General features: G+C 42.1%; 1 protein-coding gene across 3 annotated transcripts in view; it reads right to left on the bottom strand.

Annotated features, from left to right (window-relative positions):
- Positions 1-18,525, bottom strand: part of LOC126272257 (hemicentin-2-like) — a 1,823,560-nt gene that overhangs the window by 1,005,588 nt on the left and 799,447 nt on the right. For 2 of the 3 annotated variants that reach the window (XM_049974974.1, XM_049974975.1), the window contains one exon: positions 16,453-16,532. The exons of the other annotated variant lie outside the window; for it this stretch is intronic. The gene's annotated coding sequence lies outside the window, so the exon portion shown is untranslated. The remainder of the gene's footprint in view (positions 1-16,452; positions 16,533-18,525) is intronic. 3 annotated transcript variants of the gene reach the window in all.

Below are 18,525 nucleotides of genomic sequence, written 5' to 3'. Positions count from 1 at the left end.
AAGAAATATCCGTCCACAGAATGCGGACGAAATGAATTTGTGTGTCATCCATGGAAATGACCCACGGCTGTCTTGCAGCACGGCAGTATAGTGTCTAAGCTTACAAGGTATCAAGCTTTGGCACCAGTCAAAAGTGAATTTTCATTACCTTCTCTCCTTTTGCCCTACTTTCACTTCTAATAAACGTCTTCATTAAATTGATGTAATAAAGCATGGATAAATATAATGGATTTAATATTTTATATGCAGCAGGTGCATACAAATTTATCTGTGATGTTACAGTTTATAATTCTTCGAGTAATAGTTGTCGTAGAAGCGACGGTAACGTAGATTGTTCCTGCATCATGAACACTGTATTGTCACTTGCCACAACGGCATTTATTATCCCATAAATTTAAGGAGAAACTGGTCATTAACATTCTGAAATACTGGGGTCTCTTCCTTTAATTTTCAAATATAAATCAGCGTATAACACATTCAGCAGTCCTCTCCCTTATTTTCGGTCATTTACGCCAATAGGCTACATTTCTCATAGAAGAAAAAGGCAAGTGTGATTGGGGCTCGCGCCCTCTGAGAGTTTCAAACAACCTTAATTATATACACGCTTAGTTCACTTACAACTTATAAGTGAGTGTGTTTTAGAGTGTCAAAATATGTTACATGAATGTCGGTATCTTTTGGCTTCATTGACTTAGAAGCTAAAATTTTTTTCTTCGCCAAGGAACTGTGGACATCAGCACCTGACGCAAATCTCAGCTTGATACCTCTACCGCTCCCGAGAAAAACGAAGCTTAACAGAGGGATGGACAGACAACTAAGTAATCGTATGAGGGCTCTGTTCTTGCCGGTTAAGGTGCATAACGCTAAAATCAAAAATTATCATCCGATCAATACTGAACCTAAGTCCTTAATCGTGCCAGTCGTACACCATACACAACTGGCTACCTCACCGTTGCTAGGATAGGGGCTGCTTTAGTGGACTTTGCAGAATCTGATATCGCCCGGCGTCTAACGATGATTTCTCTTGCATGAAAGCACACCAATGTGAACAGCTGTAATGTCAGCTAATTGGCAACCAAAACTAAATTACTGCAATGTACGCTTTTTGATACCCATCCCTGACCTGTGCACTCCCCTCGTGAGAAACACTATTCCGTCTACGAAATTTGTATTTTAAAATTGCCAGAAGGAACTAAACGGTATGTGCGAGTGGGACTACATAGTTGGAAAAGGCGAACTATGTTAGAGTTTTAGAAAAATGTGAGGCTCTAAGCTAAAGTGGGCAGCGGTTTATTTGTGTGAAACGTTGATTCGTATACATTATACTGTGACTAAAACTTCGCGAAGTGGTACTGTTCAAGGAGTAAGATATAACAGAAATGTAGGTCAATGTTTAATTGTTGTGCTTTAAATGGCATTGATGTATAGATGTTCGACAGTGCTGCATTTGTAAGAATACTAGAGATACGCTGTTATTGTCGCCTCTGAGTTTCTTCAGTATCTTCAGTACAAACACGACCTTGTGGGAATGTTTTCAGCTCGCTTCACCAGGTAATTTTTCTGCCCAGTGTTAAATGTAATGTGTTTGTAATATACAGGATTATTCATGTACATCCAGGATTTCAGAAGACGACTGCGTGAAGTCTGCAAGACATACAGTAAACAGACATGTAGTACCTTTGTAATGAGAATAATCACCATTCATTCCGTTTTTAGACCAAACAGGACAGGAAACGTTTTTGTCAAAGCTGTGATGAAGCTCACATTTAAGGCAAGATACGAAGTCTGCCACTTTCACTAGACAAGCAGCAAACATCTGTACTGGAAGCAAAAGAGACCGTTATTGTCAGTTAGGTGCAGAGAGTTTCGATGACTCTAGAAATCGACTAGTGTAGAAAATGGATCTGTTGGTAGAAGTGAACGGCTAAACTGCGAAGCAGTTGTTTTAAAAACTTAAATTCAGGGCATTAATGGTCCACAATAATATTCATATAATTTCTCATTATGAACCGGCTTTCGTATTCTTAGGCCATCGTCATATGACAATACGTAAAAGATAGTCCACTCAAGTTCTGCGGAAGTTCATAGCCGAACAAAGGTTGTTCTTCACAGATATGTGACTTTTTCAACTATACTGATATAAAACCATAAGCGCGATGTAGTATCCAGATTGGCTCTGAACAAATAAATATAATATTACAGTATTTTCAAAGATAGAAAGTACAGGAATGTATAAGCGAAAATTATCTATAAGTGAGAAATGGCGCAGATTACTATGTTACATGGAGAAACTGGTGAATGTGATGAACAAGTCGAATAAAGGGGCAGATGGTAGAAAGTAGTCTATGGAATGTACATGGGGAACAGTTACAACAAACATATTATTAATGGTGAGCGAAATATTAACTGGTTGTTGCTAAACTGATCAAACCAATATACTTTACAAGAAGTTAATCCTGCATTTATAAACAAATTAAATCATGCCAAGTAAATATTGAGATAATGAACTCTGTAAGTGATACTGCATCAGTTCTACAAAGCTTACATCTGCGTATAGAAGTTAGCAGGTTAGTAAGTAGATGAGAAGCGCAATTCTCGTCTGTATTTTGAGTCACTATTGAAGAAGTTGGAGGAGTTAGGCACAGCAGTGAGTTGTTGCTTGCTTTTAGAGCACTAAACATACAAGATGTTTCATATAATGTGTTTTTCTATGTAACTTACGAAATAATAATTGAAGGCAATTTTTATAGAGATAGGAAAACGTAAGCAAGGTCACTCTTTCTGCGGAGTTATGAACATAGTTTGTTTCATTATTTGCTACAGGGTTACGGCAAGGAGATTTGATTCTTTAAACAGAATATTATACTTTTCTATCATGTAGGCTATTTATGTAAGTGAACTATGCACAAATCAATGTAAATCTTGATTCTACCAATTTTACTTACGACGCTACAAACACTCAAAGTTAGTGGTCTGTGCCACGTCCTATACATAACTGGCTGTGTTAGGATCGATGTTATGGTATCGGAATGTTCTTTTAAGTAAGATGTTCAAATAATTTCCGTATTCAAAATTTTGAAAAACACAGCCCTCAGTCGTGAACACAATCAATTTGTGACCTAGGTTTCGGTGTCACAAGGGACACCGTCGGACAAAATTAAAACTAAATGTTACAGCATAACATACCAAAAAACACGAAAGCTGCGGTCATACGAGGGTCAGTCAAAAAGTAATGCCTCCTATTTTTTTTTTCTACGGTTAATTGTCAGGAAATTTAAATGCAATTACATAGGTTGAAAACCACAACATTGAGGATCATTTTGTCATTTTTCAATGTAATCTCCGCCCATCTCTACAGTTTTGGTCCATCTTTGAACAAGGGCATGTATCCCAGCACGGTAAAAATCACAGCTCTGCTTCCTAAGCCATTGACGCACGGATGTTTTGACGGCCTCCTCATCTTCAAAATGAATCCCACGATGAGCTTCTTTTAGTGGCCCGAACAGATGGAAGTCTGATGGTGCCAGGTCAGGGCTGTATGGGGGATGAGGCAAAACTTCCCATCCAATTTTGACAATCTCGTCAGAGGTGTGACGACTGGTGTGTGGTCTTGCATTGTCATGCAAAAGAAGAACATCTGCCATTGATTTTGTTGGGCGAACTCGCTGAAGACGTGCTTTAAGTTTTTTGAGGGTTGTGACGTATTGAACAGAATTTATTGTGCATCCCTGCTCCAAAAAATCAACCAGAATCGCACCCTCTGTATCCCAGAAAACTGTTGCCATAACTTTCCCTGCCGATCGCACAGTTTTGAATTTTTTCTTCCTCGGCGAGCTTGTGTGACGCCACTCCATTGACTGCCTCTTTGATTCGGGTTCAAAAAAATGCACCCATGTTTCGTCCCCAGTCACAATTTTTTTCAGAAACTCATCTACCTCCAAACGGAAGCGCTGCAAGTGTTGGGAGGCTATTGTTTTCCTTGCCTCTTTATTCTGATCGGTTAACATTCTTGGAACCCACCGTGCACAAACTTTTGAGTACCCCAATTGTTTAATAATCGTGATCACACTGCCTTTACTAAGAGAAATAATGCGACACACTTCATCTGCAGTCACCCGACGGTCACCACGAATGATGTCATCAACTTGCTGAATGTTGTGTGGAGTCACTGCACTCACCGGCCTGCCGCTCCGCTTTTCGTCAGTCAACGGTGTTTGCCCTTCAGCTTCCTTACAACGACGAACCCATCATCTAACAGTGCTGACATCCACTGTCACAACACCATACACCTTCTTCAGTCTTTCATGAATGCGTATGGGCGTTTCACCTTCTGCAGTCAAGAATTCAATCACACAACGCTGTCTCAAACGAACATCGATGTTGGCCATCTTACAAACTTCTTCTGTGCTGCCACCTGTTGACACAGAAAGTTACTACTGCAGTGGATTGCAGAAGAAGGTTTGAGGAATGACGCCAAATTCAAATTTTTCACTTAACTTAATTTTTTTAAGTAGAAAAAAAATGGGAGGCATTACTTTTTGACCGACCCTCGTACCTGACAGCGTCAGATAGTCAGAAATAAAGTAAAACGCAACAGAAGTGCAAGCCACTAGGGGCTGCCATGTGTCCTCTGCTACTAACAGTTCTGTGTTGACTGTAGCAAAGGACACATGGCAGCCCCTAGTGGCTTGCACCTCTGTTGCATTTTACTTTATTTCTGACTATCTGACGCTGTCAGGTATGACCGCAGCTTTCGTATTTTTTTGGTAAGATATGCTGTAACATTTAGTTTTAATTTTGTCCGACGAAGGTGTCCCTTGTGACACCGAAACCTAGGTCACAAATTGATTGTGTTCACGACTGAGGTGTGTGTTTTTCAAAATTTTGCATTATACAACAGTCGCTGACTGATAGTCATGTCAAAAACCTTCAGTACCAAATTTCCTGAATGCACTGCTGTGGACGAGATGTAAATTTGCTGGTGTCTCTCAACGCGAAACTTCTTAGACGGGCGTTAGGAGTCATACAGGGTTTGTTTACTCCACGTGAATATCCATGATAGACCGAACCTAAAGGTAGCCATGGCAACAGCTTCAAAAATTTGTGGTGTAGTTGGTCGTCCGTCTCTCCCAGGACCAGTTCCCAAATCGCCAGTTCATTTGTACATCCCAATCAATTTATTCAGCAGCGGTGCGACAAGATCTCTCCGCATTCCTTTAAGCCCTGCTCACCTTGTCCAGACACGTCCACACACATACGACTATTTGGAACTACAATGCACACTGTTGCTTATGTATCAACCCTACGTCACCGGACCAGTGCCGGCGCCTGACGGTAAGTCACAATGCTAACACTACTTAGAAAGCAAATCCTCCAGCGCACGTCTGAACATCGTTCTTAAATAGTTGGTTACATGGCTCAGGTAGCGACAGTTTAACTGTAACCACCCAGTACATTCCTTTCACTTATTTTTTAAGTTACAAGCGAAATACTTTATCGGGTACTCCCTGTATCTCTGGTATTTTAGTAGTGCGTAAGTGGCAGTACACGTAGGGATTGCGTAACATACATCACGCAATTATCATTGTCTCTTAACAGGCTTATAAACGATAGTATGTGTCGCGTGACAAACTAGAGGAGACGATTATACGTACTGAAGGCACCTACTATCCAGCGATGATAGAGTCGCAGCTGAAGTTTAAACACAAATTTTTGCTCCTCTGCAATGGATCATCTGCATACCTGAAACTTCTGAGGCACTTACTTGTGTTTTGCTTATGCATACAGACCTATACTTCACTTGTCACAAACTCTGAATATTCTAAGGTTAACTATCGTGGAGTAATAAGTATTAACCATTCATTTGCAGCTAATCCTTAGAAACAGAGCACCGGCTCAAATGAGGAATTGTTAAAACTATCATCCGAGTATTCGTATCATCCAATTATTCACGTGAAGTGGTTTAGCGTAACAGTGAGAACTCTCAAGTTGAAGAATGGAGTGTTAAGAACCCTTCTACGGAACCGTGCATGGAGGCGAGAGAGTGCATTGGAATATGCCACGTGTTATACGAGGGCGAGCCAACAAATAAGTCAGAAATGCAGGAATATGGCATACCTTTTTAAATTTCGTGCATATACGTATAAAGACGGTGGTAGCCCATGTGACGTGGAAAGCAGCTGATATGCAGTATTCTGCGGCCGAAGGTTGATGATCTGCAGCCATACCAAGAAGTCATATGTGCTATGAGTGTGTACTCAGCTAGAACTACGCGATTTTTGTGAGCTTCGCGACTGTCCGCCCTGCGCGTCGATAGCGAAATTCGATCCGTATGTGGTTATAACCGAATGTCATGGAAATATCTTTTCAGTTCGATACCGGAACTCAGAAAGGACCAAAAAAGTCACAAATAAGAAGCGTCCTCACTATCCAGTGGTAATACATTGTTCCTCCAGTTAGCATATTTCGCTACCCTCAGAACACATGGGCCTTGCGGGTTGTAGCTATTTAAGGAACCAAATATGCTCGTTAGATCCCGAGAGGTTACTCGTTAGATGCAAACGCTGCTACAACAATTCAAAGCTTCAAGCTTTAAACGCCTGTTCGAACGATGGGATAAGCGTTACAAAGGCAGTATAATGGATTTCAGATTTTGAGGCTTTCATGTGAGTGTCTCAGTATGCGACTGATACTCATCCTTACACTTCATGATACGACGTTGTGAGTGACATTTCATCGCTGGCGCTAAGAGCACTACCAAATCTCTTACATGCGTATATTTCAATTATTTCTTCGATAGTCAATTGATTTCTGAAGAAAGGACAATGACTGTTGTGATAAGCTTCGATTATCATAGTGAGTTAATGCAGCAAGTGCACCGAGAACAGTTTATACTGGCACATTATGGTTGATAATATTCTGTCCACATAACTCAGTTGACTGGTCTAGCTATTAGTGCTGTTAGTCGGTTTTCTGGCTGCAGGTATAGTTATTTCAAACTATTGGCTGCCTATAGTGGGTCTGAGGATTTTAATACTTTTCGCCATATTTGAATTTACCAGTGGGTTTCTCCTCAAGCTTGTATGGATTCGAGACTTTCTTTGCTTTTAAATTCGGCAAGAGTTTCACTTGGCGACCAAATATGAGAAATCTTAAAGCACTATTACTGAAAGCACTCGATATAGCAAAGTCCGTAAATTAGAAACGTTACGGGAAGAGATGGGTCACAGAGAAATGTAAACAATGTTGTGGAGGCTTCTGTCTATCTCGTCTCTAGAAAAGTTTGTAGCGTCACAAACCGATGATCGCTTTATACTCCAAGGTTTTAAATGCAGTTTCATATGTAAACGTTATCCTAGCTTCTAGAGCTGTAACTCACAAGTTAATGTGCTAAAATGGTGTGGCATCACCCGTCGACAGCGAATATCTGCATCACTAGATTCCTCTTATTTTGCTTGGCTTTGGAGAACTGACATATTAGACATCGATTTTAGATTAAAACAAGGCAGAGTCTTACAGATTTTGGATTGAAAAAGTTGGAAATTTGTGATAAGGTCTTATGGAATGAAACTGATGAGGTCATCGGTCCCTAAGCTTACACACTAGCCTACTTAATCTAACTTAAACTAACCTACGCTAAGGACAACACACGCACCCATGCCTGAGGGAGGACTTGAAGCTCCGACCAGGGGAGCCGTGCGAACCGTGACGAGGCGCATCAGACCGATCGTCTAAACCCGTGCGGCTTGGATTGACACTTCTGTACTCTAGGTAGAAGTGTCTCTGATGAAAATGTGATACGAAAATTGAAAGACAAATTGCAGTTAACTTGCCACTGTGACGATGAGTGATTTCACAAAGATCAACGTCATAAGTGGTCTCATAGACGGTGTTTGCATACAAGCTGTTATTACTACGTAACATTTTCTAACATATTAACATCATTGTTCCAAATATTGCACGAACGTACTGGTATGTGGCTACGGTATCGTCATCATTGTGTACTCGGACTCTTTCGTGGTGGCATGTCTGGATAAAATCTTCTCGGTTTTCAAGCCACGTCAATTCGAAAAAACTACTCAAGATCCCTCCAGCTATATTCGCCATCGCCGTAAACCAGAGTCCTTTAAACATTTTCCTGACTTTCTTACGATGGCCTATGTCGGATCGCGACTAAGCTTTCGGTGCGTGCGTCATCTAAATAAACATAGCACGTTCAGTTGGTATTAAAGGACTCTCAATTACCAGATGAAGTGCTGAAGAAATTAGTGGCTCGTGCTGCCAGACCTCCCATACTTTATGCCAATTATATATAACGACAATAGGTCCCTTTTAGACCCATCAGTGCGGTCCCCTACAGACTAGCTACACATGAGGCCATATTGTAAACGCACATAAATTTGTAGAAATACTCAAGAAAATAAAAATAGACCGAAACGAGTACCCAGAGACCGTAACGACGTTATAGTTAGTGTGGACGTTGTCACTTTTTACGATGGTGCCAATACAACATACATGGGACCTTGTGGCCTAACAGTTTCCAACTGGAATTCGCATGTTGTACCGTCACATTTTAACGAACACGTACTTCCTGAACCGCAACGAATATTACAAAAATGAGGAGGGCACAGTGGTGGGATCACCATTGTCTCTGGCAGTCGCGACTTTCTCCATAGAGCTCTTTGAGGAGTAGGTTCTGATATCACAGCGTTGCATACGTCTTGCTTCCTGAAGCATGTTGATGATATCTTCCTGATAAGGGCTCACGGTGAAGTTGCCTGCAGCATTCGTCGATCACATGAATGGTGTCCATCCTAACATTTAATTTAGTATTGAGATGGAAGATGGTAACCTACCGATTTTGGATGTATTAGTTGAGCGGAAGGCAAGAGGCCAGCTTGGTCATTCAGTGTACGGGAAGCAAGCACACAGTGACGAGTACTTGAATTCCCACAATTTTCACCATTTGGTATCCAAGAAAGCAGTTCTGAACTCGCTAGTACACAGAGCAAAGATTAGTTCTGACAACGGTCACCTACAGTCTGAAATATTGCATTTGAGACCGTTTGCAGAGAATGGTTACAGCAAGGGAGACGTTAAAAACGCTCTCAGGTGCCACCGACGAAGGACGCCTTGTGAATCTGCTGCTTCAGTGCCATACTGGGGGAAAATGAGCAGAAAGTTACGACGTATGCTGCAGACACATGGACTGAGGCAAGCGTTCAGGCCCGCCCCCAACATGCGAGATATGCTGCACCCTGCCAAACACGACGCTGCACCGTGATACAGACGATGTCGCTCTTCCTGTGCCCGGTGTGTATGAAGACCTTTGTGAATGCGGTACCATCTTTGCACGTCAAACTATTTGTACACCTGCTTAGTGGTGTACCGAGCTCATACAACATAATAAACAGAGGGAGCTTCTGCCATAGCTGAGCATTTGTTGGAACAAAGACACAAATTACATTTTGAAAAATGGCTCTGAGCACTATGGGACTCAACTGCTGTGGTTATCAGTCCCCTAGAACTTAGAACTACTTAAACCTAACTAACCTAAGGACATGACACACATCCATGCCCGAGGCAGGATTCGAACCTGCGACCGTAGCAGTCGCTCGGTTCCGGACTGCGCGCCTAGAACCGCGAGACCACCGCGGCCGGCAAAATACATTTTGAATAGACAAGAATCTTAGCTCATGTGTCAACATATTGAGATTCCGGTATAAAGATGGCAGCAGGGACTGGAATAATAGGAATTTTAACAGGGCGTAGGGTTGGGCATTGGATATCGAAAGAAAGCAAATACGGACGCTTGACCATTGTAGGGCGGCGAGAGTGACAGTTTCAGTTGTGACACCGGCCACTGACGCCACTAGGTTCCGAGGCGGGCCGGAGCTGTTAAGAGCTGCCCAACTCGCCTTCCACGCACGCGTCGTTTTGGACCACCAGAGGACGCAATCGTGCCTTTGTAAGTGGGATACCTTAACAGCCGCGGCAGTCAGTGGTTTTGACTCCTGATGACTATGGCGGATATAGGCTTCCAAAGCTTGAGTATCTTATTCGAATTGACGCGGCTTGGATATCGACAAGGTTTTATTCATCGTCATCATTGACACATGATACATCCCGCTGGATAAAGGTCTCCTAGTCCAGTTTTCATTCATACGTCTCCAATGAGTCATCGTTCCTTTTTGTTCTTATTTCACGGTATTCAGTAAGGAACCGCTCATTCCATTCGCTTAACTGATTGTCTCGTCTGCCTCTATTTAATTTTCATTGCGGTAGTTATTATATATTCCGCTCTAATGTCACACATTTTCAATGAGTGTCGTGTGTGACAGACATTAGCACAAAATAAAACTAAGTTCGTTAGTGTAACACTTCATCGGATTGGTAGAAGAGACTGGAAATAAGGTTAGTGGTAAAATTGCGGTCACGGTAGGCATAGGAAAGTATAGAAAGCCTACATTCACTGCTCAGCACATAATGTGCTAATATTAATGGAATTGATAAGTGAGGAGAAAGTTCATAACTGTAATTCGCGCTGTTTCTGAAGGATGTGTAGCATAACTTGTGAGCAGTCTAAATAAACGAACATTGAAGGAGCTTGATCATACAAGGATATTTACGCAGTATATGTGTTTATTCAAACACGTGGGTCCATAAAGCTTTCAGGAGATGGTCTTCATTGTTCGCTAACATTCATTGACCCATTGCATTGTGTAGGAATAGAATTTAAAACATTAAACAAAAAGGTAAATGAGTAAACGCGAGAATCAGCAATGTTTTTCCGTGCAGCTTGTTTTCTCCTCTTTTCATCTCATGTGTAAAAGGGTTAGAAATGTCAAAGCAATATTTATGCTAGTTTCAGCTCAGGAAAATCAGTGAGTGGTAACAGTGGAGTGATAAGATATTTTATCAGAATTCACACAGCATTAAACTCAGTCACCTGTTAACAAAACCATCCACCATGAAATTCTGTTGTTGGTATTTGTCACTGTAATATGTTCATGCTTATTAAAGGGAAGGAATCTTCATCAAATAAAACGGTATATTAATTCTCCACGTGATGGCACTGACAGAAATAGTCGGAGAGAGTATCCGGGAAAACAGGGCAGGTACAATATACAGGCGTCCTGTCGTTGGAAATGCTACATTCCTTTGCGTGCAGAAACAGCTTTGTATGTAATGTAAGATTTCTCGAAAAACGCAAAATGCAGAATGGAGAAAGCAAATTTTATAACTCTTATAGCGACGAGGAATAAAAATCAGCTGATGAAACCAATAATGCTACAGTTTTAGCATGTGTTTCACATAGCTTTTCAGCCCTGGCCAATAGAAGTTTGTATTGCGCACAGCCCAACAAGCCAATACACATATTAAATAAGAATACACGTTGCAGTTAGTTTTCACGAACACCTGTACGTCTACCATTCGCGTGCAGATAGAACCTACACTCATCAGACAACAGGGCGCCATTGCACTTCCCCCACGACTCTTTCACGACAGCAGATTACTCCTGCTTGATGGTGTCAATGGTAACCTAGTGAGAGGCACAAGCGATCTTAGTTCTACTACAAGCAGACGATTCCATATGGTACTTGCGGACACAAAAGATGGAACATGTGCTAGGATTTCTGCCGTGTATGTTGTTCGGTCCGCCACAACTGCTCGCACAATGCGTCAATTTTGATGTGCGCCTGTATTACGCGCAAGTACAGAACATGGTCTACAGGTGTGCGAATGTAATATACATCCCTGCTGAAAGCAGCGTCAACTCTCCGACACACTGCGCCCAAAGCACATACTATATCCTGGTGCCACTGAACACACTCTCCGAGGATGTTTCATTTTTATCCACTGGTATGGTTTTGTAGTTCTACGTTAAACAAATATTAAAATTGACTTGGAGACCGTCTGATGGACTGTAACGTGAAATCACTGTAAAGAACAGACAGCGATATTAAGAATAGTATATGCTGTGCGCGATACTGTGATTAACATCACGATCGTAACTTTTGGATTTACGCTGGCTCTAAAGCGGAAGTGATTTTACTGTATCGCTGGGTCAGACAATTGAACAAATAAATTACGTGGCATCCGTTTTTAGGGATCCGTACCTCAATCGGTTGAAACGGAACACTTATAGGCGTGCTTTTTCTTAAAGCAAAGACTTTATACATTACTATGGCACAATCTTGACCCACCGACGTACAATAATTCCAGTGGGGATAAGGAGACGTCTTTGGAGGATATCAGCGAAACACCGACTGCAAACCGCTAAGTTTCACTCTTGCAATTTGCATTCATGTGCAGCATCACGTTAAGAAAAGGAATGTAGTGGGCAGGAAGTTTTCGCTACTTCTACTAGTCAAGGAAACGCCACATCCTCCGCAAAAGGGAACGAATTACATCAATACGACGCTTACATTCAGGTGACAAAATTCGGGGGATAACGATGTGCACATATACAAATGATGGTGCGGTAATATCACACACACATTATATAAATTGGCGATGCTTTCATTTGTAGTTAGGCGACTAATGTCAATAGGTGTCAGACGGGATTATGGCTGCATGGCGCGAATTAACAGACTCTGAACGCAGAATAGCAGTTAGAGCTAGGCGCATGGGACATTACATTTCGGAAATCGTTAGCGAATTCAATACTGCAAGATCCATAGTATCAAGAGCTTGCCGAAATACCAAATGTTTGGCATTACCTCTCACCACGGACAACGGAGTGGCCGAGAGCAACAGCGTTTGCTTAGAGTTGTCAGTCCTGACAGACAAGGAACACTGCGTGAAATAACCCCTGAAATCAATGTGGGATGTACGACGGATGTATCCGTTAGGATAGTGTAACGAAATTTGACGTCAATGGGCTATCGTGAGCATCTTTGCTAACAAATCAAATTGTTCAAATGGCTCTGAGCACTATGGGGCTTAACATCTGAGGTCATCAGTCCCCTAGAACTTAGAACTACTTAAACATAACTAACCTAAAGACATCACACACACCCATGCTCGAGGCACGATTCGAACTTGCGTCCGTAGCGGTCGCGCGGTTCCAGAACTTCTCGGCCATCCCGGCCGGCCTTTGCTAACAGCACGACATTGCTTGCAAGGCCTCGCTCCTGGGCTCGTGAACACTTCGGTTGGACCTTAAACGACTGGAAAACGGTGGCTTGTTCATTTGAGTCCCGATTTTAGTTGGTAAGAACTGATGTAAGGTTTTGAATGTGGCACAGACCCCACGGAGCCTTGGACTCATCTTCTCTACAAGCCACTGTGGAAGCTGGTAGTGGCTGCATAATGGTATAGGCTGACTGGTCCTCTGGCCAAACTGAATCAATCATTGATTGGAAACGATTATGTTTGGCTACTTGGAGACCATTTGCACATATGACTTCACGTTCCCAAACACTGACGGAATTTGTATGGACGACATGTTTTATGTCGCCGAGCCACAATTTACCATGAGTGGTTTGAGCGGCCGTTTTGGCCGAGCGGTTCTAGGCGCTTTAGTCGGGAACCGCGCTGCTGCTGCTGCTGCTGCTGCGACTCCTGCATCGGACATAGATGTGTGTGATGTTCTTAGGTTAGTTAGGGGACTGATGACCTCAGATGTTAAGTCCTATAGTGCTTAGAGCCATTTTTAAGAAAGCCGTTGGTTTGAGGAATTCTGGACAATTCGAGCGAACGATTTGGCCAGCCAGATCGCTAGACATGAATTCCATCGAGCATTCATGGACATAACCGAGGGGTCAGATCGTTCACAGAATCCTAAACCGGCAACTCTTTCGCAGTTATGGACTGTTTTAGACAGCACGACTCAGAATTTCTACAAGGGACTTCCAAAGACTAGTTGAGCCCGTTTTACGTTTAGGTGCTGCATTACACCTTGCAAAAGGAGATCCGACACGATATTAGGATGTATCCCATGACTTTATCACCTCCGCATTTTATTAGATTGGAGGATTTTCTGTAGAGAAATGGGGATACCCCTGACAGAGAGAACGAAAAGCATCTTCAAGATGGGAGTGTTATTTTGGAACTGAATCATCTTAAAATCTGAAAATATTATGTACATGAATTCTATCATGAAAGACTTTGTGATTAAAGAATGGGCCGGGTAATACGTAGACTGACGAGATACATATTGAAGTTTAAAAAAGTCGTAAACATAGTGAACCGCAACTCCGAAAAACTTTCTGAGCTTGTTCAGGGATACCTTCTAAGGACTTTAGTGCAAGTGACTCTCACTCTCCGGTGGCTCGTTGCAGCGTTATTGCATTTCGTTTGCTTTCTGGTACCAGTTAGCTTTGTATTTGTATTTGCACTGAAAATTGCGCACAACCAGGCAATGACCGATGGTATGCGCTGTGTCTCTGGTTTCCAGCTGTTGCCAACGGTAATGCCCTCTTTAACTCGTTGCCCTCAAGTCTGCATTCAGTACTGCTATTTTCTGTCTAGGGTTTTGTTTCCCAGCGGTATTAGTTGTGCGTAAACAGTGATACAAAGCAGTTCTACCGTAACGTTTACTGATGAAGAGTTGGCCGATACTCACCTCGAGTCTGTGTTCACTGAATGCAACGGAAGAGTGCATGTCGACGCTATGCTGATCTGTCCTCGCGCCAACGGCAACCGAATCGTATTACTTTTGCAGGTGACTGTTGTTGCATTTATGTATTTATTGTGTTACACGTTTTGGTGGTTACTTATTATACACTTCTTCATCGTTGTGAAGGTATTTTCACACAAACAAATGGGACTGCGTTAACAAACCGAATAACTCATGATTATGTACTCTGTAACGAGTCGGCGGAGACTGGGTCCCTCACACCAAACTACGCAAGAGGATCCCTGAAAAACCTCTAAAGTCTGTCAGTGTTTCACCCTGCAAATAACGATCCACAAATGCAATTACTACCTCCTGAATCGTAGCAGCAACGGTATGGAAATTCTCAAACGATGGTTTAAGTCCAAACGTGCGGTATATCCGGCACAGTTAGCTACACACACTATGGGATCAAAAGTTTCCGGGACACCCCAAAAAATATACGTTTTTCATATTACGTGCATCGTGATGCCCACTACTGCCACGTACTCCATATCAGCGACCTCAGTAGTTATTGCACATCGTGAGAGAGCAGAATGCGGTGCTCCGCAGAAGTCATGGACTTCGAACGTGTTCAGGTTATAGGGTTTCACTTGTGTCATACTTCTGTACGCGAGATTTCCACACGCCCAACCATCCCTAGGTCCACTGTTTCCGAAATTATAGTGAGGTGGAAACGTGAAGGGACACGTACGGTACAAAAGCGTAGAGGCCGACCTCGTCTGTTGACTGAGAGAGACCGCCGACTGCTGAAGAAGGTCGTAATGTGTAATAAGCAGACATCTATTCAGACAATCACACAGCAATTCCTTACTGCATCAGGATCCACTGCAAGTACTATGACAGTTAGGCGGGAGGTGAGAAAACTTGGATTTAATGGTCAAGCGGCAGCTCATATGCCACACTTCACGAGGGTAAATGCCAAACGACGCCTCGCTTGGTATAAGGAGGGTAAACATTGGATGATTGAACAAGGAAAAACTTTGTGTGGAGTGACGAATCACGTTACACAAAGTGGCGATGCGATGGCAGAGTGTGGGTATGGCGAATGCCGGTGATCGTCACTTGTCAGCGTGTGTAGTGCCAACAGTAAACTTCGGAGGCGGTGGTGTTATGGCGTGGTCGTGTTTTTCATGGAGGGGGCTTGCACCCCTTTTTTGTTTTGTGTGGCACCATCACAGCACAGGCGTACACTGATGTTTCACGCACCTTCTTACTTCCCACTGTTGAAGAACAATTCGGGGATGGCGATTGCGTCTTTCAACACGATCGAGTTCCTGTTCATAATGCACGGCGTGTCGCGGAGTAGTCACATGACAACAACATCCCTGTAATGGACTGGCCTGCACAGATTCTTGACCTGAATCCTATAGACCACCTTTGAGATGTTTTGGAACGCCGACTTAGTGCCAAACCTCACCGACCGACATCGATACCTCTCCTCAGTGCACTACTCCATGAAGAACGGGCTGCCATTCCCCAAGAAACCTTCCAGCACCTGATTGAACGTATGCCCACGAGGGTGGAAGCTGTCATCAGGGCTCAGGGTCGACGTACGGTATACCTGCGAGAGTGGAACCTGCCATCGAGGCTAAGGATGGGCCAACACCATATTGAATTCCAGCACTACCGATGGAGGGCTCCATGAATTTTTAAGTCATTTTCAGCAAGGTGTCCGGATACTTTTGATCACATAGTGTACCATTCAGCAATGCAGTTGTCTAGCTAACAATGAACTCAAATGTGGCAGTTAATTTGCTTTAAAAAAATTTCCCAATATCACCAAAAAGTGTACTTATTTTCGGCATCTACTATTACTCTTCTATTTTTACCTTGCTTTCGTGAACGAGGAACGACTCAGCTCTCCCAGAAACGGCGTCAAGTCAACATGCGGGCCCTCTGCTCACCGTATCTGAAACAGAAGTTGCATATTATCAGAAAATCGCTATAAATAACATCCTACATCTCAGAGAACATGAATAAAATATTTCACTACAGACACACTGACAATGACATTTGGTTTCTTTGTTGGTACCAGAAATACGGTTCTGTTTCATATCAAACTTGCAACGCTGAACTACTTTCGACATATAAATTAATGTTGACTATTTTGGTAAACCAAGTAATCGAACCCAGTACATTCTCTTGGACTGCGACGGTTCAGCAGATAAAGCTATCGTCTAGAGTACCCCTGGTAAGTGTTGCGGGACCGCTCGTGTTCTCTACATGCAGAAATGATCTAAAAGGCAGGGTGAACAGCAATTGGGGACTATTTGCTGATGACGCTGCAGCCCATGGAAATGTTCCGTCGTTGATTAACTACAGAATGACGGGGACAGAATTTCTGTTAGGCGTGATGAATGACCAGTACAACATCGAGAGTGTGTCATTACGAAAGACAAAGTTCACCAGGTTGTCTGGGTAACAGCTATGGCATAAAACTCGCCATTCACTATTTTGTGTTACAACTTTTATCCAAGTTTTCTCTGTTTAAACGACTGCAGAACGAAAATTACGAAAATCAATAGAACCCTGTTTCGCTTATTAATGGAAAAGTGCATATTACCACATTACCCTCCGGAAATTATGAAATGTGATTACCATTGAACAGAATTCTCTTACTGTTCTAGACACGTCACATGTGTGTCGAAACGGGGTATTTGGACCATACTTTCCAGGCCATGCATACAACCAGGAAACACTTCGAATCAAATTGCATTTCTTGCCCATAGCAAATGTTGTCATGTTCTATTCGTGTATCAGTAATCTATCAAATAAGCAGTAGTTTCTGATGGTGTAGCACGAAAATTCTGTAAATTTTGTCGATGTACTGAGATTCCTTTCATTGTAGTCACAGAAGGATATGATTTTGTTTGTATCTAAACAATGGGGATGGAACTTAAATTTAACAGTCTCAGAGAATAATGTCTTCCCCGTGTGAGTGTGGTTTCTCAATTAGATCAGTCGAATATATAATCATCACACCAAAGTTTTAAGTTTCTATCCATCAATTGCGTAGGTTTGGTTCACGAAGAATGGTAACGAAGGGTTTTTCTACGATATTAATATTCACAAAAATGGAAGGGGAGAAATATAGAAGGGGGGAAAAATTGCCCGTACGATAAATTATGGCAATCTATGTAGGACATTATTACAAAAACTGCAAAACGTTCAACAATTATAATTCATATCAGAGAGCGGAAGAGGACTGGCAGGATTTTATCTACATCTACATTTATTCTCTGCAAACCGACTTATAGTCTGGATTAGGTGAGAACCATAACATAATTACAGCCATTAATAAAAAGGAAGCACCAGATGATGAAACCGTAAGAGAATGAATACGTCATCTATTGCTGTAAAATTTGTGTGTAGCATATGAAGAAAAAGAAATAAGCAATGTTATAAATTATAAATGTGTACGATCAACAAAGTTGACACTACGCTACTTGCTACGTTTAATAGAGAAGTGAATGTGCCAAGTCCTAGAAGTAAAGATCAGCGAACAACACAATTAAAACAATATTAAGTCATGTTAACTTTTGATTAAGATATTCAATACGTCGGTCACAACATATTATTAAAGCTGGTTACTGGTTTCAACTTTTCAGCCTTTAGATCTAATGATTTAGAGGCGACATACAGGCATGTAGTCATACGAGTACATGAACTGGACATATGTTTCGAAGCAAGTTTCAAATCAGGCACGATCTTTTTGGTATCCTGCAATACTAACCCGTGGCCGTTTAGGTTGTTTAATACATTTCACACTGCTATTTTAGCTTCTGTCATTTCTCACTTGTTACGAATGTGAGCGGTTTATGAAAATTTTATGCATTGAAACATTGTAATTTCTGACGTTATGAAATACACTGATATTGTTGTTTACCTCTTGAAGTTGCCGT

The sequence above is a fragment of the Schistocerca gregaria genome, chromosome 5, assembly GCF_023897955.1.
Source record: "Schistocerca gregaria isolate iqSchGreg1 chromosome 5, iqSchGreg1.2, whole genome shotgun sequence".
Lineage (NCBI taxonomy): Eukaryota > Metazoa > Arthropoda > Insecta > Orthoptera > Acrididae > Schistocerca > Schistocerca gregaria.
The sequence above is the reverse complement of the archived record's forward strand: the minus strand, read 5'-3'. Positions and strand labels throughout refer to the sequence as shown.